We start from the raw sequence: 22,652 nt of genomic DNA on the forward strand, positions 1-22,652 counted from the left end.
ATGATTTTAAAACTGTGAGATGAAATATTTTTCCTATAACTGCAAAATATTTTGAATTATGAAAATGTTTCTATCTGAAGTGCAATAAAAAGCAGGAATTGCAAGAAGTTGATGAGTCAGTAATGAATAAACACGATGTTTTGAATTGACAATTCTGGCACATTTCAGTGCAGTTACTATTGCTGATATATTTTTGCTGTGGATACACCAATTGACATTTAAAAACCAATCTGTTCCGAAGGGAAAAGAAAAAGCAACGTAACATGTAGAAGCACAAAGCTCAAAATCAGAATTATTTTGCAAAAAAATCGGGTTTGAAAATATATCTTTTTCCCAACAAAAGAGTGAAATAAAGCAGTTCATAACCTATGCTTATGCCCACTTACAGACCCAGCATATGTGTACCACTGACACAACATACAGTCGCCTCCAATAGACTCTAAAACTCCTATAGAATTAATTAATTATTAGGATAATAATTGATAGTCAACCCTAGATTTTCAATTACAGGACGATCCTCCTGTCAGTGCTGCTACTGCACATCTTTTCTTCCCCTTACAGTACTCTTCCCTGTGCAACTGGACATTTTCGTCCCTCTAGATTTTTATTTTTGTACTTTATAAGCAACTCGAATGAACTATGGAGACTCTAAACATCTTTCCCTCTATTATTATGCAGATCTGCTTTTCTAGATTCTGGGTATTTTATTTATTGTACAAGAGTAACCCACTGATAATCAGTGACTACAATTGCAAGACCTTGAACACGATGAGAAAAGAAATAATATTTTATGTTTGGCTTGAAAATAAACACTCCTCCATTAGCACATATTGCTCACCATGACTACCAGCAGTGAAGGAAGGAAGGAAGTTATCCACCTTGACATCCTTTGAACCAGGCTACAGTACCACGAGGTACACATTATACACATTAAAAGACAACTAATTGATTAGGGATCTTTTAAAGAAAATTGGGCCAGATCCTGAATCCTGCATGCATCACACATTTAAAAAATGATTTTTCAATAGGCTGAGAATTTCTGCAAGATGCATGGCACGTCTGACCTTTTCCTATCCTCATGAGGTTCCAGGTTCCTCCTCACTCTCTGTCAGAGAGGCACTGGCCACCTGAGTTCTGATCTCACTGGAGTGGGACTGCAGATGTGATGAACATTGGCTGCTGTCTTTGCCTGGTAGAGATGTCCATCCAGCACTGAATCTTTCACAGATTTTGCCTTCAGTAAAAGAAGAGAAGAAGAAAAATAGAATAAGAAATCATGAAAATCATTTTTAGAGGGATTTTAAATTTGAACTGCTCTTTCTGATTCAGAATTTGAGCTGAACATGTTATTAAGACAAGCAAAAATACAGTTGAAAAATACTGTTAATAATCCAAATAATCACTTTCAAAATGATCTAAATAATTTCCGAAATTTCTAAAACAGACACATTCAACATCCGTAAGAATAGCATTCAAAGCATTTATAAACTAAATACTGTTTACACAGTCTCTTCAACCCTACCACCAATTTGATATATATATTCAAACAAGCCCAGGAAAAATATGATTTGAAGGATTAAAAGGGAAGCTGTTGTTCAGCTTTGGTAGAGCTCTGATAGAGCCATAAAATATATATTTCTATGCAGTGTTATATATACAAAATGAAACATCCTACAGTATCTTATTGGAGCTCGGATACAGTGCATGACATTATATTTGTGGAAATGGGATCTATAGCCTAATGTATTCTTGCATCAAAGAATAATGTCTCATAAATAAATCATAACAGCCTGTCACATCTATGGTTTCACACCATAGTGTAAAAAATAATGTATTTGGAGGTACGGGAGAAGGTGATTATCTAATGTTTCAACAACAAAAAAAATTGTCCTGTGCTAATGCATGTGCTGTCTTAGAGGTGTTATTGCCTTACCACTGTTCACTGAAGACTAATCCATCACATCAAAAGAATGACTGCATTTCACTTTTAAAAAACTGACACAATTTGCGCGCGGCTTTTCTCTTCCAGTAATTAAGAAATCAAATAAGCCTGAGTGAAACTATTTGAGAGGTTCTAGATATAATTAGAACAGCTCATTCTCTCATAACTAATTCCTAATTAAAGTAATTTGTCTTTTTGCCCTTCTTTTCAAGGGTGAAGAGCAAGTGGTGATGAACGCTCAGAATCAGGAAAAGTGAAAATTGCAGTGTGTTGATTTGCAGTGATTGAGCGCGTTCCAGTTTTTAACAGTGCTGCAGTGCTAAATGAATCTCCAGCCTCTATTCACATTGTGAGTATGTTATCTGGAGCCTGACAGTTGGTAGAATCTGGTGACCAAAGAGCTGAAGTCTGAGTCTGAGTACAAAAGTTGCTTCCTCTGAGGTTTGCACAGGGGGAAAAATACAGTGAGAGTGCACAGGAAATAGAAAAAGTCTGAAATTTGCTCCACTGGGTGAAAATTGTCCTTTTAAAATTTTATTTGCAGCTGTGCCCAGATGATGACGGATTTATCATATGAACCAGAGATTAGTAAACAACGTGTACCCTATAAAGAGCAAAACAAGTCCTTGCTCATCACTGCACTTAATTGCAGTGGTTATATCAAAGCCATATAAAATTTAATCATCAACCACAAGTAAGACTTTGCTTTGCATGTGTGCTTGCTTCCCTGTTTTTCCACCTGTTTAAATGAAAGATTCTTGGAATATCACAATATGTAAATATTGTTTATGATGCAAAAATATGCTCTTTCATCTCCTGGCTGCTTTGATGTCGTGATATACAAAGCTTTTAGTGCCACCACCTACCTGACACACAAAGGTCTTATCTGATTCATAAACACGTGTGCCCAGTGCAAACAGGCTGTATCCAATAGATGGTTTTTCTTTTCCTTGTAATGTTTTTTTAACAGATAGAAAGAGAAAGAAAGTGTAAATGACAGAATTGCTCAGGTGAAAAGATTATTTTAAGCATCAGGTAAAGATAAGCCCATTATGACAGAAGAAAAAGATGTGGGTCAATATCGATCCTAAGAGGTTAGTTATATATAGAGAGTCATCTCGTAAGATGTGTTTTAAAAGCTGAAACTTTTTTTAAAGACTTTGGTCCAAGTGGGAAATAAGCAGAAAGAAAGATCAGGTGCCCTCCTAAGACATACAAATATGCCTAATTAGTGGGAGAAGAAAGAGAAAAGCAGGAAGTAAGGTCAATACTGGCAAATGGAGCCAGAGAGGTGTAGATAATAGTTAAAATTTGCAGCTCACTGATAACAATTTTAAACCTAAAGAAGCGTCTTATTACAGGTTAATCCATGATGTGCCTGATATATAGCTATGTGTATGTGAACTTCTCATAAAACAAGGGGTTAGGGCCTGAATTCTGCAAGGGTAGCTGCTGTCTCTGGCTGAAAACACAATACTGTTTGGGACAGGTGTCATGACTGCCAGCAAACATCCTCTGAGCCTTTTAGGGCAAATTAGGTCCCCATGCCCTCAGGGATCCCACAGCTGTTCCCCCTGAGCACACAGAGCACTGGGATGTGTGCTGATGGCTGCAACAGCAGCATAGCAGGGCTTGGCCTCTGCCACCTGAGAACGGAATTTGGCCACTTAATATCACACAAACTACAAGAACTTCAAGGTGTAATGCTTCTTCTTTTTCTTCTTTCTTTTTTTCTTCTACTTTTTTTTTTTACCTTTCCATTACAGCTTTTTTTTTTTTTTTTTTTTTTTTTTTCAGTGTCCAAGAGTACCCTGGGAAATCCTTTCGTGTTCTTTATTTCCATCTAAGTCCTGGCTTGCTTTGAACAGCAGAGGTAATTGTGCGGGTGAACTTCAGAGATTTGAAGGGATCAAACTTGAAAGCCTCTGCCTGAAAGTGCAAGCTCCAACTGGAATGCTGTCAGGTGCTGCGAGATGGGACGTGGCGGTGCTTCCGTCAGAGGAATCCTTGCACAGGGACAGCCTGAACCTGTGCAGTGCTCCCTTCGCACAGCCCCTGCAGTCAGCAAGACTCCCATAACCCACAGCAGTGCTCAGATGAGGCAGTAGTGCCCTCTCTGATCTATAAATGGGTGCGTATGATGATGTGACTTGACTGAGGTCATCTATGTCAGACAGTGGCAGAGGGTGAAGAAACCATCCTGATGTCTATTTTCAGGTTTTCCCTGAGCATCAGAGCAGAGAAGCCAAAGGGATGCAGGTCTACATCGTTTATGAGAGCTACATGTTCCTCTGTCTGGAAAATCCTGGGGGATTCAACAATAATAATAAAAAAGAACAATCAGGGAAGAGCTGAGAAGAATATAATAGAAGTTTTCAGACGGGGAATTTCAGAAACGAGCAAAATTCAAGGAAGGAAATTGTTACAAAGCACAACTTTTGGAATGGATTTATACGTTCTTTTAAATTTTACATGACAGCCAAAACACTCCAGATACGCTTCCTCTCTCTGCCAGTTTTCCTTGATCTTCCCTTCGAGCGCAGGTGAAGTTCCTCATGTTCCAAGGCAGGGCAGGGTATGTTCTGCTGCCATTTCCCACACCCTTCTTGTGCCATATCTGACTATCAGCACTGCTGCAATCCAGGGAAACAGGAAACATCAGAGACAGTTGGATTTTTCAACTCCTGAATGTATTTTGTTCAGAGTTCCTTTAGAAAATTATCAGGAAAAAAAACCAAAACAAACTTTTTTTTATAACTGTCTTTCTCCAATGGATTTCAGACAATAGCAGCTATAATAAGAAGTGAAAAATATATTTATTTCTTCTTCAATCAGAAACATTTGTCTTGACCAAGAAAATCTATATCAGTAATCACATGTTGTGTCAATGCCATGTATCTTCTACAATAGCTATTGTCATGGATAGTGAAAATTTGTTTCGTGTAGTAACAAGCATGGCAGATGTCCTTTCTTATTCTGTATTTAGTTCTGTTTTGTCCTGTCGTAAGGTTATTAACTACACAGTGATGTTTCATTTTAAGATTCTCTGTTAATACTCCCTGTCTTTACTCTGTAGGCTGTTTCATCTTCTGAACTGCCGCCTGCCAGTGGCTGATGCTGACAACACAACGCAATGTACAGACTTCTGATCTCTTTTGGCCTCCAAGCCTTTCTTTCTTAACTGATGGCTGAAAACCAATTCCCTGTGCAGTTTGCTGAACTTTACTGTGGTTCTTGGTGCTATTTCAATTTATGCCTGATAGGTGGTTAATCGCAGAATCACAGGATGTCCCCAAAGATCTTTGAGTCCATCTCCTGTCTCCACAGAGGGCTCCCTAAGAATTAAACCAGATTTTAATTGACGTCAAAGAAATGTGAATGCAAACTGATTCAGATGAAATTCATGATAGTTCTTCCTCTTCCAGCCCTCTCAAATGGGCAGACCCTTTGCTTCATTCTCACTTATTGTAGAACAGTAGTATAAGACTTTGTTGGAATCAGCTGAGGACTAATGTTCCACAGTCATACTTGTTGCCATACATCTCCTTTCCAAATTATTCATTTAGGCCACTTTTTGTGTTGAAGAGGTGTAAAACATTAGTCTGATATGTGTGTGCTATTACGTTAAGAAATACCAGAGCAAACTCTCCTCTAACCCATCTGGGTGCTGGTGAGACTTCTGGAGTTGCAGAGGTTCAAGGGATGTCATGTCCCAGCTTCTTCAGTGTCAGGTTCTTGGTGTCTGAACAGCTGGGGACCGCTGAGTCTGTGCAAGGTTGGTAGGAAAAGGGAAATTAGTCAAAACTACATTTCTGCTCTGTAAGTGGTGTATTTAATTTCCAGCTGAGACAAAACACAATTACCCATGGTCCGTTTTTCTGGGGTCAAGGCTGGCTAGATTGTCATAATAACCATAATAACACTCCCTCACTTGCTATTTACCTTGGGAGCTATTTGCTGTCCTTTGTCTGCATCTGACTGTGTAGGGACTGTGCCCCATCCTTTGTCTGCATCTGACTGTGTAGGGACTGTGCCCCATCTTTGTGATACAGTGTGTGGTTGGTTGCAGGGATTTTTTGTGTCAGAAAAGGTAAACTTTGCACTCAGATAAATTCTTTTCTAGCCAGGACACAGTGAGACCTATTCAGACTGCTCACTTTCCTGATATAATTAGCCACATGATCATGGAATTGAGACTCTTCACAAAGCACATTGTGTTTTAAATGTAATTTGTACTACAGCAGCGCACAGAGGAAGGGGTGCTTTGTATGAATTACATAGAAAAAGTATACTTGACTGTGATCTGGGGTTCGTTTGCATATTCAACTACAGTTTGGTTGGCCAGATGTGCAGAGGCTAGGGGGAGGGTGTAGAAAGCACCAGCGTAACAATGTGAAGCCAGGCTTTGAAAAATAAAGAATCTGCTCAAGGTCACAGGACATGATCTATGGAAGAGAAAGAAGTTATGCCTGTGTCTCCCAAATTGCACTGTAGTGTAGTAACTACTGTATTTCCTTTACTCCCTTCCTGTTATATGGGATGTAAAATAATGCTCAATTGCCGACCTCACATACAGCAAACTGATCTGTTGTTTTCTAGGGAAATTCAGCTGTGCAGAAAAGAAATGCTCAAACATCTACGGAATAGCAAAACCAAAGCATCCATGACCTTTTCTCCTACCAAGATTAAAGCAGCAACTTATTTTCTACTTTTTTCAACTTTTAGTGACATGAGCTAATGTCACTGTTCATGTCAATGTGCCAAGGTTTCTCGGTGCCAACTGCACAGCCAGGACTGGTACTGCAAAGATATTAATGAAAAATAAATAAAATAAATATCCCTTTTGCTGTCTCAAAGGGATTCATGCCGTCAGGTGCTTGTGAAGGACAAGGAATAATTTGTACTTTGCACTGAGCCTTTCGCTTGCATTCAAAAGGCTGCCTAACTGGAACGGGATGCACAACATGAGCTCAACACTTCTTTCAAATTCCAAACATACTTTCCTAACTCCACTTATTACTAAAATCATGATTTTATCACTCAAGAGCCCTAACAAATGATCAGAGAAGAATGTAAGGAAATTCTACTACTGAGATCCTAGCCTTGTTGTTCTCAGGAAGTTAAAGCGAAACTATTACAAGCAGAGCAGAAAAGCTTAACAGTCCTTGTGTGCTCACAAAGAAAATAGATTTTGATTATCATTTAGATCAAAAGAACAGGCAGATTTTGATTGATTTTTGAGATATGTAACTAATCTGTGCCTTTGCATCTAATGGTTGTGAAGACTGGGTGCTACATTAATAGTGGAGATTGTTCTATCTCTATGTTGACTGTCTAATTTATCCATCTTAAATAAATCCCGCTGCTCTGCAGCTGGTAACTAAATCAGAGGCACAAGAGCAACATGAAGAGGACAAATTGAAGCCTTCTCCACAAGCTATGAGGAAAGGACATGACCTTTCAGCAAATACAGTGCTGAAAGGGCTGTGGTTCATGATCTTAATAAATTGCTTATTGTGGTGATTCAGAATACAGTGGTGGCACAGCACCCAGTTTTAAGCAAAGAAGGAGCTATTTAGATTAGCTGATCTCCAGGGCTGCAGGCACAGCTCCTTCAGGATCCAATGTAGAAAAGGAACTTGTGCATACAGTATGAATACAGTTCCTGCGGGTGAACCAAAATCTAATTGTCGTGAATAGAATCATAGAATCATTAAGGTTGGAAAAGGCCACTAAAATCATCTGGTCCAGCCATCAACTGATCCCCACCATACCACTGACCACATCCATCAGCGCGACATCTACAAAGTTCTTGAACACCTCCAGGGACGTGCACCATTTCACTGGATAGCCTGTGCCAATGCATTGTCACTCTTTCTGAGAAGAAACTTCTCCTAATATCCAATCTGAACGTCTCCTGGCACTACTTACTGCCATTACCTATTGACCTATTGCTGTTACCTGGGAGAGTAGACTGACTTCCATCTTCTGTCTTGATGGTAGTGTTTGAATTGGTGGTCTTGTCATTTGCTTCTTGACTTCTTTGGTTGAAATGCCAGAAGAGGGTTGTAATCTCATTTTGTGTAGTCTAAAATCTAACCATAACTCTTAATCTTCTGAAACCACTGCAGCTATGAGAAAGGGTAGTAACTTATCATCTGACAATGGGAAAGGAAAAATGCTGTTCTAGACTGTCTGCTTTCAAAATGTTCTTCTTTACCTGACAAGTTTACATAGTTTATTCAGTATTCATGCTTTTCATACATGATGCCCTTGCTTCCTATATTCTAATTGTAAGGAAGTGTTATTGCTCAATGCCAGAAGCACACAATTTTCCTTTAATACATTAGATGCACTGACATATTTGCATTCATACTCAGGTCATGAGGACACCAAAAAGCCAACACATTATTTTCTTGGATTAAAGATCTGAAGCTGTTTTGTCACAGGAAGGTTTGAGGGATTTCAGAGACATGAATCAACTCAGATTTTTGAAAATTGTGGTATTTTTACTGCTCATTTTACTGGAATAACAGTGAAAGATGTACTTTTAGAAGACATATTTGTATAACTAACTTCCATTCTCGCTTTTTACCATTATGTATATATGATAACTGTGCTTGCAGCTTTTTTGCACTGGTAAAAGAGAACATCAGTTGTTCATCAGTTATGCTCATCATAAAGGACTGTTCAGTCTTAGCCAATGTGAATAAAGAGGAGTGTATACTTTTGCACCGACAAACTTGGCCTCTGAGGGATTCACTTCTGACCCTCTTTACTGGCAGAGTGAAAATGTGTGTTAGCCTCATTGCTTGAGCAACACTTAATCCTGTGAGATCATTTTGGTTCCTTTTAATGACTTTTATTTGTTTTGTGAGGTATTTAGAAAGCCTTGGCAGGTATGGTGCACATGTGTGAAACTCTTTCTTATTTTAGAGCTATTTGGAATAGAAGACAATTGAGATTAGCTGATGACTGAGTATTCTTAGGGAATATACTTCTCTCTTTGAAACTCTGAGCTCCTGTGTTGCTGCATTTAACTCACAGCTCTGTCAGCTTTACAACAGCACAGGGGCATGCAGGGTGCACGATGGCAGCAGCGATGGGGGATTCGCTGCGTAACGCTGCAGGTGCACGTGTTGCTTGTGGCAGCAGCTCCAGCCAGAAATGCTGCTTTTATCAAGGTCATAAATCATGTCAGCCCTCCTGAATACAGTTTTTCAAAAGGGTGAAACCATGGTTTGTGTGCTGGATATTTATCTCGCTCTTCCTAATGCTTTCCCAAAAGCTCTTCTTGAAGGGGAGTAGAAAGCGGTAAACAGTTCTTTTGGCCATAATTAGAACTAATTGATTGCTAAAGGGGTTTTGGACCTGTGTTCAAATCAAAGGGGCAGAGATTGGAAGAGGAGGCTGATTCCCAGGCTGTTTCCTTGGCCCTGTACATGGACCTACATAATGGAAGGGAAGATTTCTATTGAGCCAAGGCAGTGGTGCTCAGGTGTCTGGTGAGTGTGCTGGGAGCCTTTCTGCGCCCTGATGTGGCTGCAGAGATGATGTGAGCTTTGAACACTGACTCCACGCTCTGCAAAGTGGCAATGTGGCCCCTGCCATCCCCGAGGCTGGGCTGAAAGCTCTGAAGTTTGCAGAGAAACATGCTGCGTCAGGCACAACCAGGCTGGCCCCACATAAAGTCAATACTTGTGTGAAAACAAATAAAATCTTAGAGTACGAGGCAGAGGCTGAAGAATGCCTTCACCTCTTTCCTTCAAGCAACTATTTTGTTAACTTGAAAGACGGCAGGGGTGATCTTACTCCATTCTTTCTCTTCAGGTCAAATACTTGTCATAGGAGACACCCTAGTTAATATTAAACTAAAAATTAATAGATTAGATAACTATTACATGCTTTTGGTGCCAATTAATTTAATAGCTGTTTTCTTGCTTTCTCTTTTTCTAGCAAGGTAGGTGACTATAGAAGCACAGTTTACTGTGTCTGTATGAGCTCTCAGATGGGTCTTTTGTGCTACAATTACCACCAATTGATTGGACTGACACATGTAATCCCCTTTGGATTGCCCAACGATATGATGTCAGTAAGAAGTCCTTCAAACAGACTATTAAAAAGCACATTAAACATGCCCTTATTGTAAGCTTTATGCTAGCTTATGCTAAAATAACAGTGATACAGTGGTATTTGTTTGAAAATGAAAGGATTATATGGTCTTTGTAAAATGAGGAATTTAGTATTGGGAGGGGCAGTGGGATGGTGATTTATTTTTTGTTTATGTTCCTCTGAATCCTTTGATATGTCAACTTCTGTCACTAACCATTAGGCCACTTGTAATTTCTTGTATCAACGAAGATGAAATACATACTGCCTCCAATAATTTATGTCAAATATTGAAGGGCATGGATGGTAGTGCTTATTGTGAGATTATAATGAGAACTGAATTGGGGTCTTCAGAAATCCGTAGGTAATTTATTGTTAAAGAACATGCATGGATCACTCCAGCCCTTAATTGTCATATGGATGCACTTTGCTTTCAGCTTGCTCTGGAAACAAATTGCTGAAATGGAGTGATACCTCAGAAGAAAGATTTCACTATGACCCTTTATATTTATTAATACTACTTCAAGAGTACCATGCCTTCTCTTGGGTCAGATTCTGGTGCAAAGTGAAAGGAATGCCTTAAAAATAGTATTACTTTTCATGAAGAAGAAAAACATAAGCAGTAGCAGCTTACATAGCAATGGATGAGAGTCAAAAAGATTTGTGGTATTTATAATGCTGCACAATAAAGGGTACCAGGGAATTTTATAGCATGATTTAACACCAAATTGTACAAAGAAATTAAGCCGTCCTGGAGATTTCTTTGTAATGCACCAACATCCTCATCATTCCTCTTTGCTCTGCACTCTTTTTATCTTACAGTGTCAAGGTAACACTCCAAAGAGGTTAATCGACTGCTGTGCATGTGTTACATAGATGTGCTGCTTTAGATCATGCTGCTTCTCCCAGAGAGAGAAATTTCATTGTTAACTTGAATCTAGGTGTTTTTGTCAAAAAAATCAAAGCTACCAGAAAATGGATATAAATTATTTGCAGGGTCTGGTTTTCCATCAGCTTTAATACCATGTAATCAAAGGACAGATTACTCAAAATTACTCCTCTTGAGTGCTTCAGTGTAGTCATCACAGCTCTTCTCTGCGACTACTTCACAGTTTCTCATAATGTAAGAATTAGGGTCTATGCAGTGAAACTAGGAAACAGAAGCTTAAAATGTATTATAAAAAAAAAAAAAAAAAAGGCATTTGAAAGCAAGATGTATGATCAAATTGTAATACAACTTGACACAGAAATTTATGGAAGCCAAAAGTATAAATGTTAAAGAGTTTAACAAAGTCGTGAAGAATAGATTCTCTAGCAACTTTTAAGCTCAATGGTCTTGATGTGGTCACTGTTCTTTAGGAGTCCATTACCCAGAATGACTATGAAGAATGAATTACATTTGTGAATTACGTTTGAATTTGATCATTCCATTTGCTGTTCCCCTGCTGACCAATACCAGAGACAGGATTCTGGGTAAACTGGCTGAATGCTGTATGACTGCTCTTACATCCATAGGAAACTCTCACAGCCATTATGAATAATGAAGCATGTCTTTCGCAGAATCACAGGATCAGAGAAAAAGACTCTCAAACCTGCTGATCCAGTGCTCTGTCAACCTCACAATAAAGTAATTCTTTCTTGTGTTCAGATGGAACTTCCTGTGTTCCCATTTGTGCCCATTGCCTCTTTTTCTGTTGCTGGGCATCACTGCAAAGAGTCTAGCCCCACCTATTTGACTTCTACCCTTTAGATATTTGTAAGCATTGATAAGATCTCCTCTCAGCCTTCTCTTCACTAGACTGAACAGCTGCAGGTCTCTCAGTCTTTCTCCCAGCCTTGCGATGCTCCATGTCCCAGTCATCTTTTTTCCCCTCTGCTGGGTTCACTGCAGCATCTTCCTGTCTTTCTTAAACTGCGAAGTCCAGAAGTAGACAGAACTGGTCACTTCTGTGCTTACTGGTAATAAAATACTGCATCATATATAACTTCTAGCGTACTAATCTCACTGAGATTAGATTCAATCTCTCAGAGATTAACATGGAAGCTCTGCTACAGGTGTGCCTCCAAAATGCATCTAGCCCCAGTGAGGATATAAAGTCCCAAACCAATGACTGATCTTTCAGATGGTTTCAGATGGTTTTTGTGAGGGAATTCAGATCAGATGATCAGGCTATATTTTCTTCAAGGAAAAAATTCCCAGACCATTTATACAGCAAAGGCATAGGGACTCAGTTACATCTGCTTTCATAAACATTAATTCCTAAGAATTTAAACCAAATTGCTTGCTAAAGCACAGAGCTGAGCAAGCTCATCGGTTACCCGAATCCAAAAACTGAACTCCATGAACATGTACTGCTATCTAACCATGCGAGTGACTGAAAGCAGCAGACATCCCAAGTTCTGCCCCTGGTCGCATCAGAAGCATTCTGTTAGTGACAGTGGCATGACAACTGGATTTATACACAAGCACAAGCACATTCTCACAACAGTGCTCACTCCTGGCAGACATCCTCTGAGTGTGACCACTTCATTTATTCATCCAAAGCGCAATGAAAGGAAGAAGTAGGACTGATTTCTTACCCTAAATGTCCAGGGTTAAGAGGACAACTTAAGAGTGTGCAAAAAGCAGAGGTGCAAATGACTCTTTTAAGGCATAAATTATTAAAGCGGAGAGTTGAAAAAGTGAATAGAAATGGTGGCTGGGAGGAGGATCTGGAGGACTCTCATTCAGCTCCCACATGACACGGGACAGCTGCCAGCTGTGGATGTGCTCAACCATAACTTTAACTGAGTCTTGAAGTCCTCCAAGGACACTCTCCACAGCCTCTTAGGCATCTGTTCCAGTGCTGCAATACTCTTCAAGTGCATTTTTTTCCAATGTCCAACCTGAGCATGCCAAGCTGCACTCTGTGGCCATCGCCCCTCGTTACATTGTCTAGGACCATTGAGAACAGTTTGGCTCTGTCACTTTTTTGTAACTCCCTGTCAAGTAGATGCTATTACATTACCCCTTATCCTCTTTGCCAGACTAAACAAACCCAGTTTCTTTAGCTTCTCCCTGTGAGTCGGGTGCTCTTGGCCCTTGACCATGTTCTGGTTCCTGTGCTGGGCTTTCTTCAGATCTCCTTTCTGAACTGTAACTAATCTTCTATACAGATGTGCTCACAGTGCTACCAAAAGCATGGTAGTGGGGTATTGCATTATTTTGCACAAGTTTGTGCTGTGTGAGACCAACTCATAATTATTAATTGGCGTTTGTTTACTAGAGATGAAAAGAGTGAAAATTAGGGCTCAGAAAAGTGTCTATTTAAATCCAACGGGGAATTGCACAGAGTCAGCACTTATGCCTTGTGACGGGTGTGAAAATAAAGCTGACTTTTCCTGCCCTTGGTAAAATGTGTTGCTGTGGTGCATAATGTTAAGGAGTCACCTTTACTATCACAGGCTTTATGTTCATAATTCTTTACAATTTTACTCTTTATAACACTTACCTTTTGGCACTGTACCTAACCTACATAAATAGCTGTTATTCCAAGAGCTGACACATCTGCTGACTGTGCCAACAGTTGCATGACACTGATGAACTGCAGAAAGGCAAAATAAGCACCTGTGGTCGCTGCTCTGTTCCAGTCTTGGCAAACCAACGCTTCGGCATCCTTTGCTGGCACTTGCAGGTGTTATGAAGCTGTTGCAGTGCCACTATCCTGAAGCAGCTTATTGAGGTTAACTCACTGATATGTCAGGGTTTGCTCTTGAATATGTGCTATTTGTAGGAAAACCTGAGATGTGTTTTATCTGTGATTAACTAGCAGTCCAGCTTAGACTGTGCTATAGCTATTTGCAGTGGACATATTCTATGAAATGCTACTCTGAATCAGTAAGTGTTTTGATATCTTCATAGCCAAAGCAGTTTACAGTATTCTAATGTAAATAAATAAATAAATAAATCTGTTAGAAAATAAATAGTTCCTCCTACATAAATAATTTGAATGAAATATCAAAGATCTTCCATATACTGCCTCTTTACTATCCTGAGTATCAACATTGTGATAGCATGAGAGGTAAAGTCACTCCAGTGGAGGTTTAGGATGGATACTAGGAAAAACTTCTTCTTAGAAAGAGTGGTGATGCATTGGCACAGGCTGCCTGGGGAGGTGGTGCAGTCACCATCCCTGGAGGTTTTCAAGAACTGTGGAGATGTGGCACTGAGGGACGTGGTTAGAGAGCATGGTGTAGGTGAGTTGGTGATTGGACTTAGATCTTAGATGCCTTTTCCAACTTCAATGATTCTATGATTTTATCCTACCTAAACTGTCTGTAGCAATGACATAACTTATCTTCGTGGGTGCAGAAGAGGAAACCCTTGTCCCTGTGTCAATGCACTGAGTATTTGTAACTGAGAATAAAATTTTCAAGAGAACAAATTGCTGGCTGAAATGTCCAGTAAGGGTTAGCCATCATCACTCTTACTTCAAAAATATGAGCTTCTGAAAAATAAGATGAGAAAGCAATATATTTTACAAGGTAATCCCTAAACTGCAGTTAGCACAGATGAAGATAAAATTCTACCATTTCAAGAAGACTTTTAAAGAAGTTATGGATGCCCCATCCCTGGAGGTGGTCAAGGCCAGGTTGACTGGGGCCCTGGGAAGCTTGATCTGCTGGATGACAACTATGTTCATGTTGGAGGTATTGGAGCTTGATGATCTTTAAGGTCTCTTCCAACCTAAGCCATTCTGTGACTCTCTATGACCTATGTCTTGAGTTCTGCACAGCCTGGGTGTGATTCACACTGAAAGTATACCTCTGTGCCCATCTAGGGACTGACTGGGTGCTGCAGGGATGCAGAGTGCTGAAAGGGTGCTTTCAAGGTGATAGTTCATCTCCACAGTGTAATGGAGACTGGGGAGGGAGAGAAAAAAGGATACTTAATAAAGAGAACCGGAAATTAGTTATACAAAGTATTGGAGAGACTCAGGTGCCAAAATGTAAACATGTCCCGTCAGTTCTGATGCCTGAAGCCACCTGAGACATCCCCATGGGACAGATATGACACATGATCTATGGAAGACCTGCTCCTGGAACAGCAGCTGGGGGCCAGATGCAGGACCCTAAGGCATCAGAAATGGCACTAGACACCATTGTTTAGGCAGCTGAATCCCACCCTGTGCTTCCAGACTTGTGATGAATGCACCTCCTTTTAATTGTCTCGGACTCAAATCCTGGGTTCTTGCGGTGCTTTCCCTAGGGCTCAGCAGTGTGTGGTAGCAGCAGATTTCACTGGTTTAACTTGGATGGAGTTGTTACAGTCCTTTGTTATGTATTTTAAAATTGGTTTTAGGCTATAAAATCATGAAGCAGTTTCTGCTTTCATAGTCTGCACGTGTAATCCAGGTGAGACCAAAGGCTTTTCTTCCCCACAAGATGTTGATGTGATTACTCCAAATCCTGTCTCCTTTGAATCCCCATTCTGTCACAGTTTCCCATTAGGGGCCTGTTGTCAAATAGCCAGCTCTGCTCTGAATGGCTCTGGAAAACGTATCCCTGCTGCTCTCAGATGGCTAAACAGAAACAGAGCTGATAGAAATAAACTCATTCTCTGCTGAACTGTACAGCTATCTGCATCCTTGTGTGATTCTCTGAGATGTTCGGTGAGGAAAGAGATAAGCGATTGCTCACAGCACATGGGAGAAAGAAGAGCAGGAAGGCTGCTCATAAGTTAACATGATGCTGTGAGGAGGGAAATTGCTCCCATTTGGATGATGTGGTCCATCCTTGTGGAAAGGTTACAAAACATCCAGCAGAAAAGGAAAGCTTTGCAGGGAGGGCGTGTTTTCACCCCATGCTGTGCAGGGGTGGAGGCTTTGGCTCTGCTCCAATGCAATTGCAATGCCGACAGCTCCTGCATAATAACACAAGTTTTGGGGGTGAGACAGGGACAAAAATGTTTTCCTAGTTTCATACATTAATATATATGTAGATGGATAGATGCTGATAGTATTACATTTTTTTTTAACTCTTTCTGGGGCATCTTATTTAAAGATTTCTTGAGGTAAAACTGGATGGAGCATAGGTGGTGAAATGGTGCTGGCTGTTATAGAATCCAAGAATCATTACTGTTGAGAAGATTTCAAAGATCATCTAGTCCAACCGTCAAATCATCCCCACCATGCCCACTAAACCATGCTTCTCAATGCCACATCTCCACATTTCTTAAGCATCTCCAGGGATGGTGATTCTATCATCTCAATGTGTTGCCTGTTCCAGTACCTCACTACTCTTTCTGTGAATTTTTTTTTTCCTAGCATCCAACCCCAGCCTCCTCTGTCACAACAGAAGACCATTATCTCTCATCCTCTATCATGCTTGGTATGTGTTTTAGCATCTGCAAGGAAAGCCAACAAGATGAGATGGTAAGGGAGAAGTGAGAAGAGTAATGATAGAAGGGGATTTAGAAAAAAGCTGTTAAGGTTTGGAAGGACTGGGCTCAGCTCTACCAGTGACATATGCGGAGAGATGAACACACTTGTCATATACTGAGATACTTTGGAGTAAAGAATGAATGAAAACACATGAGTTTTCACCTAATTTTCACCTAATTTTCAGTCCGGAACAATAAAAAGGTACGAGGAAGCTGAAACGTGCATAATCCTTTGCTCTCCGTGTTTCTCTGCACCTCAGTTTTCTTTTCTGATGAGCTCAGACTCTGAGTGTTGTGCATGGGATTAAATCTCAAAGTTGCTACAAAATTCCTATTGTAGGTGTTAATAACTGTGGTTGAGAGCTTCAGAAGGAGCAGCAGCCAAATACTAGCAAGCAAGCACTTAATGCATCATCGGAAACATTTGCCAGCAACGTTTTAGAAATGCTCTGGATCAACTTAAACATTTGAAAATAAAAGGCTGTGGATATATTGATACCCTTTCAAAGTATTTTAATGTTGCTGTACACTTTGATATCAATTCCCCACTGATTTTATTGCACAAGTTGTTCACACATCTCACTAGGTTTCTCCAGAGCCTAAGAAAAATGAAATCCAGATGTCTCCAAAGTTTCTGGAGGAAGCAACAGCTCAGGAGCTCTTGTAGAAAGCTGCTGTTGCAGTTGCTGAGCCCACAGCTAATGCTCCCCTTGGTTTTGAGAGAAATAAGGAATGTGAAGTCTAACAAGGTGTTGGCAGTCAGGAGCAGTCTTCATAGCAGCTTTGTTACTTAGGCACCGAAGTGAAGGACTGCCTCCAACTCCTATTATAACCATTTTTCTGAGCACTTTGATAGGCTTAGCTCTCCAGACAGAGGATATATGGTAACTGTCCTAATTGAGAAATGGCAGAAAAGCTCTAGAAAAAAAATTGCAGCACATTCCCTTCCCTCCATACCTCTTCCTCTAGGGATCTGTAAGTTTAATGAAGAGCAAGCTGTGATTTCATGATTGCTTTAAGCAAAGCTCTGTACAAGCTGCAGCTGAAATATAGAGGTTTCCCTATTCCTCCCTCCAAATTCTAGTTCCTGCTGCCTTGCTGCCTCCATTACACGCATACTCATGCAAACATCCATGAGAATTCCAACCCAAGCCAATTTATAATTCTGTGATTCTATGATTCCCTAATTCTATGATTCTATGAAAAATGCCCTACTACCCCTCTGATTTTAGGGAACTTATCATCTCATCACCTGCCTGCATGAGTGCTGGTCCTGGTGCTCTGGGAGCCTGCAGCAGGAGGGAAGTGAGAGAAGGAAGGAAACCTCTTGTGATGACAGCCTTCAGTTATATCTGCCTAAAACAATCTCATCCAACAGCCTCAGCTGCTTTGCCCTCTGACTTTACACATGTGCTTTTTGATGTTCTGCTCCTTGGTTTGCTTTAAAGAGCTGGAGAGTTCAGCTTTAAGGAGCTGAAGTCTCCTGGTTGCATGACTAGGGTAGGCCATCCTGCTGTCTTCCATGGACTTGGCATCTGGTCCTACACGACTCTCCGATCACGTGCCCTTGCTTACTCTGTGTCTGATACTCCCAAGCCAATATATTGCCATCCAAATAGAGAGAGTGACAGTAAGCCAGCCATTCAATTCTACTGCATGTTCAACCTCACATCTTTACTTCAGCCTTCGTGGTGCCATTATGATCCTGTTTGGTGGCTGCTGAACGCAAGTGGTTTGCATGAAATTGCCTGCTCAGCATTGGCACTGGAATCTAGAAACTAAACTAGGAAAATATGCCCCATTCCCTCTCTGAGGTCTCCCTGTTGCCCATCATCTGTAATGCTGTTTTGGGGTTGTTGGAGATCTGTCTATCCAGAACAGATAAGATACTTTCACAGCTTCTCACTTTTTTTTTTTTTTTTTTTTTTTTTTTTTTTTACCAGACTTACTAGAAAACTGGAGCTCCAGTGGCTTTAATTGCTTGACCTTTTGGCACATTATCTGCAGAGCTGATCTTTATGATTGCACAGGAAGGGAATGCCAGCTCTATGAATATTTGAATTACTTCGCTTTATTCTCTTTGTTAAGATTTTACCTACTCCTGATTAATTGCTGTATAGCAGAAAGAACAAGAAACTTATTATACCCAAAAAGTTTTGGGTCTGGGCTTGCTGAATGAGTTCCTTTTCTGGTTTGTGTATTTAGTGATTTTGTATTTTTTCTTTCACTTACAGATGAGCACCTGTACAGTAACAGAGCCTGCTAAGATTCAGTCCTGAGCTCTGAAATCTACCGTTGGTGCTGATCTGTGTATGCTGTGTATCTCAGGAAGTGTTCTGCCTGCGAATTACCTTATTGACAGCAGATATATTAATAGTCCCACAAGCATAAGAGTGGGCTAGCTCAGAGCACATGTAGGTTTGAGAACAGCCATTGAGGAGACTGCTGCAAGTTGGCTCTTCCTCCTAAGATGATGAGTGCTGTAACAGCAGCCAGGAGTGCCATTGTCACATCATCCATCAACTGCCTTCCGTCCCTCTTAGCTGAACCCATGAATCAAGTAACTGTGGTTAAAAAGCAATAAAATTAAAAGTTGTAATGGGGAGTCATTGACAAAAGGGTTACAATGCGCTGGCCATATATCTTTTAACTAGCTAAATATAACCATGGGTTTCCATAAGTTCAAAGAGTGGTGGCCTGGAGATGAATACAACTGTTCCAACTGAGTTCTGGGCCAGGAGCCAGAAGATTGTTAAAACACCTTAGAACATGCTTATTCCCTCTTAGAACATTTTTTGGTGCTTGCTCTATTAGTATGGATTTTATTTCCCCACCAAACGTGCTCTCTGCCTTTGAACCATAAACAATAATGGCACATCTGTCTCTAGGCTGCTGTACTTTGAAAACCAATGCTAAGGACAGAGGGGTAGATTTTCAAAGCGATGCGTGGGAGTTTGTACCAGGAGTCTAGCCAAATATTTTTCACTCATACTCATCCCTGAGCCTAACCTTTCCTCACTCATTAGAATGGCTCTGTTTGCTCTGCCCACATGGGGACATTTCAGAGAGCTTTTACCTCCAGGGACAGAGTTTCAGCTGGCCAGAAAAGCCTATAAATAGGGTTTCACTGCTGACCTTTCAGATCTAGAGATGGATCTTTCCTCTGATCTTTTTTATTTTACATTTCTGGCTTTGTCTACGTTTGTGTGTGATTCTCAGTTTCTGCTGAATTATTTATCATTAGGTCATGATGCATCTAAAACCCCCAATAACATGCAGACAGGTGGTGTGAAGTGATTGCTGCCTCATATGCTGCTCAAAACTGAATCAGTGTTGCTTGCATCCACCTGTTTTCTGTGCTGGGAAGCTAGATGGTGGCCTAGAGGGAACCATGCAACGTTCTGCTGCACCCCTACTGCCACCATGATAAAGCAGTAAATGAATCCTAAATTAGGAACAGCCTCCTTGGGTACTGAATGCTGCTGGCAATGATCCCTGGTTGTGTAAATCAGCACCTCTCCATCGTGGTTTCATGAGAGCTCTAGCTGGGGAGAAACAAAATATAACCTTCCAATAGAATGAATAGACAACCCACAGGGGCATGGGCAGCTTTCCTTCGTAAAGATTGGACAGGCAACAGGGAATGGCTTTGTTTTTAGGTTTTCTCTTCCTTTCTTGCAAAGTTCCTCTGACAAGTGGATATATAACTACGCAGACTTTTCTCATTATTCCAATTTTGTCATTATTTACCATTCAGTGAATATATCTCAGTCTATCACTGTCTGTGTTTTGGAAGGGCTGTGAAAATTTCCCCTTCCAAAATCTCCCAGTGCTTCTTCACAGATGCAGCACATGGATATTTGCTGTATCACAACAAACTTCCCTTCCAGTTACTACTGTTCCAAGGCTTATTTGATTTCGAAGCACTTTTTGCCATGGGGGTATTATCATTTTTCACAGTTGAGAATCTCCTTTGATGAAGTCAGCTCAAAGTTCTATCTTTGGGTGGTTTCCCAGGAAAAACCTTTTGGCTACTAGCAATTTTCCATTTAAAAAATGTTTGCCAGTTGAATTCAATTAGTGTCTTTGGAAACTTCTTGTCTTTACAGATACCATCACTCTAGGATTTTCACTGCTGAATCTCAGGCATCTTTTCTGGCTTATCAAAAGCTGATAGAAACCTTATACTGAAATTCTATTCCATTGTGGCTTTACCAGGACTTCTTTTTCACAGAAATATCAAGATGCAAAGAAAAGAAAACTTGAGGATCATCAAGCTAGCCAAGGTGAGAATGCTTGAACTGGGTAAATAAAGGCTTATGTGAATAGTCTTTGGCACAAATAAAAAAAAATAATCTGAATCAAAACACTTACAAAGGTCGTTCGTGAGGTCCTGGTTCCTGGAATGGGAAGGATGTGATTTCTTGGGTTGCCGAACACACTCAGAACCTGCATGTCATCTCCTTGAAATCAGCCCAGTCCCATTTACATATTTTCACTGTCTCCATTTGCTCGGAGATTTTCACATAACAGTGTAAGTGTCCTGCATGCATGGCAGATGATGTAAGATAGTTTAAGCCTTTATGCATTTTTCCAGTCAATCAATCTTACGAAGTTCCTGAGTAGATCCTCTACTTTTCCTTGGTAATAGACACATATATCATTAAACTGCAAGAACGGATAATGAGCCGGTCCCCAAATGGCACGAGGCCCTCCATTTTCTGACATGAGAACTCATTCCTCCTACCTGTTATTAAATAAGCCTTGCAACAATATGTTAATATTATTAAATATACTGCACCTCATTTGTTAACAAGTTGGAAAATTCATTGGGCAGGGCATTAGTATGCTGGGGAAGGAAGGCATGTGAATCTTTTTTTATTATTATTAGTTTCTTTCTTTGCTACTGGTTGTATCAGTTCCTTATCAGTTAAGTGCAGGAGTGTAACAATGGGTTCTCTCAGCAAAGCGCTCTCTTTTCGTTGGGTGAGGTTAAAGAACAAACATATTACCGTGAGCTTTTAAAAGCTTGATTTCAATTACATGGTAGTAGGGCAAAGCTCTCAAACACACAAAACTTTGACTTTGTAAAGATTGTGACCTCCCAGGTACATGTGCTTTAAGGAGAAAAAATGTACTTGACATGTCCCACTGCTGTTTCCACGCACAAGGATCTGTGTGTGTTGGGAAGAGGGGAGGGCAGGAGGCACACAGTGGTGTTCATGGTGGGATGGAGGAGCAGAGTTCCTCTGGGAAAGCAAAGCTCCTCTGTTTGACTAGCAGGAATTTAGAAGATAAATATATCCCTTATCATGGAATGATAAACAACAAGGTTCAGGAAAGTCTCTTTGAATAATTGAGTCTGATCTCCTGCATTTTGCAAGACTATTTACCTTTGCATTCCTATTAACATCTTATGGGACTTGGTCTTTGCTAATGTTTGTTTGTGGTAGTACCCACAGTGTTACAGACACTTTCTAGGCTTTCAGGAAGAGCTGACGCTTTCAGTCTCTGGGTGGACAGACAGACAAACAGACAGAGGTCATGGCAGAGGAGAAACAAAAGGATATTTCTGTGCAAACTGTGCACTGTTGTAACTCCTATGGGAAAGGGGGTTGATGGGGTGGTTTCATTCCTCTTCCACTTTGCCCCTCGCCTTCCTCGAAGTGGAGCCCATGTCTGTGATACCAGCCAGGAGTGAGCCATAAGAGAATCTTGGAATCATAAAAACATTTGAGTTGGAAGGGACTCTTAAAGGTCACGTAGTCCAACTCTTCTGCAGTGAATGGGGATGTTACAGCTACATCAGGTTGGTCAGAGCCTGGTCCAGCCTGACCTTGAATGTATCCAAGGATGGGGCATCCACCACCTCTCTGGACAACCTGGAGATGGGGGTTAAACCCAAGTGTCAAAGGCTGCAGGATGCTCATGGCACCCCAGCACGTTTTCCACCTGCAGGGGGGTGTTTCACAAGGCTATTTGGAGAGGTAAGATGCACACTAACAGCAAGCAGGAGCTGGATTCCCACCCATCCTTTGAAAATCCACCCTGTATTTTAGCAGATAGAAACAGATAAGGCTCACCACTCATATTGCCCATGGCACTGCTTAAAAAGAAAAGAAAAGAAAAGAAAAAAAAAAAAAAAAAAAAAAAAAAAAGCAAGAAAAGAGAAAAGCGAAA

The sequence above is a fragment of the Centrocercus urophasianus genome, unplaced genomic scaffold, assembly GCF_019232065.1.
Source record: "Centrocercus urophasianus isolate 14NV4802_14NV808 unplaced genomic scaffold, USGS_Curo_1.0 seq_16, whole genome shotgun sequence".
Classification (NCBI taxonomy): Eukaryota; Metazoa; Chordata; class Aves; order Galliformes; family Phasianidae; genus Centrocercus; species Centrocercus urophasianus.